Genomic DNA, 1,720 nt, shown 5'->3' with positions numbered 1-1,720 from the left:
AAAAAGTTTTATAGTTATTTTCTTGTCGCAGCTGAGAGTTTTTGTTCTGTATCAATTTATGAAGTGTAATTACAAAATTAATAAATAAAAGGAGACGTCACCGAAACTGTCCCAATTTTGTATAACTTTTGCGGAACAAGTTCCAATTAAGTCATATTTTTCTTTCCCGAAAAAGAGAAGGGGGAAAGAAAAAAAAGGGAAGGGGGGAAGAAAAAAGAGATGGGAGAAAAGGGGATTTTCCCCATCTCTTTTGAAGAGATTTTCTTCCCCCCCTCCCTTTTTCGGGAAAGAAAAATATGACGTAATTGGAACTTGTTCCGCAAAAGTTATACAAAATTGGGACAGTTTCGGTGACGTCATAAAAGAAGCGTGATTTATTTTATTATAACGTTTATGCTTATCGACAATGGCCGTATTCAGACGCCTCTTATAGTTCGCCAAAACCGCCAGTAAACCAACAATCCAAAGCTGCAGCTGCAAAATGTGGTGGCTTATGTAGAAGCTGTTTATAGTGCCTATAAAAAATGGCGCGATACAATACAAATGACCAATGCCAAGTACATTTTTTGGGAATGGTCCCTTTCGTAACATCGCCCCATAAGGGGCGATTCGTCGTATTTTTAAAATTGCTTTTTATTGGTTATTTTAGGTTAGGTTAGGTTACATTGGGTTAGGTGATTGCCCCACAGGGTTAGGTAATTGGCCCCGCAGGGTTAGAGCCCCCCGCAGTGGCTAGAAATAGAAGAAAAGCTACTGTGAAAAATACGAAGAATCGCCTCATAAGGTTCGATGTTACGAAAGGGGCTATACCCCATATTTTAATTGACCAATGGTAGGTCAGTATGACATCACTTTTGTAGGCACCATTAACAGCTTCCTTAGGACACATGAAAATTTAACTTTAGCAGTTTTGAAGCAGTCCAATCTGCAGGTGACTTAAATATGAGCGGCTCACTTGTGGTGATCGTAAATAATCAACAGCTTTTCTTCTAATTTTTGCTGCATTGTGTGATATACATTTTTGTTACTAAACTGTCTCTAATTAATTCCCAGGATACTTTCATTTAATATTATAGTCTCAACATGACTAAATAATTATATTATTATGTAAACATGAAATATAAGGCTGCACACACAGGAAGGGATGGGATATTTGGCTGTTTATTCCTCTAGTCCCCAAAGTTTTGTAATTATAACGTTTTCTTCCTCGATAATTCAACAATTTTGGGGACTTTTATTTAATTTAGATTGTTTGGTTAATTAGGTTGCTGACCAAATTTTTCAACCACTAATGGTAATCTACAGAAGGGATAATTTTGTGCATCATCATTGGGGAAATACATTAGTTTAACGGCCATTGTCTTATTCCTGTAGATCCCTGCTGCACACAACATGCATCAATTTCGAGTAGTTTGACTAAACCAAAGCGTTTGACTGTAACACATTAATTTTCACATTTTTAAGGAACAGGGTGTTTACAATAGGGCAGGAGTAATAATAGGTTTATTTGTTTCACCTAGTATTTAAAAATATCAATAATTATCCTTTTCTGTAAGCCGTACGTGTTTGTTGGTTTCCCTAAAGTAATGAAAATGTGACGTCACAAAAAAATAGACAGACAAAGCTGTATGAAAACTTGTAATGGTTCTGAAATTATTTGGCTATGTGATTTTTCAAAAGGCTGTCTTTAAAAAGTTGAAAGAAAGAATGGACCTTAATA

The sequence above is a fragment of the Acartia tonsa genome, chromosome 2, assembly GCF_053477335.1.
Source record: "Acartia tonsa isolate MP-2025a chromosome 2, ASM5347733v1, whole genome shotgun sequence".
Classification (NCBI taxonomy): domain Eukaryota; kingdom Metazoa; phylum Arthropoda; class Copepoda; order Calanoida; family Acartiidae; genus Acartia; species Acartia tonsa.
Note: the sequence above shows the minus strand (reverse complement) of the source record.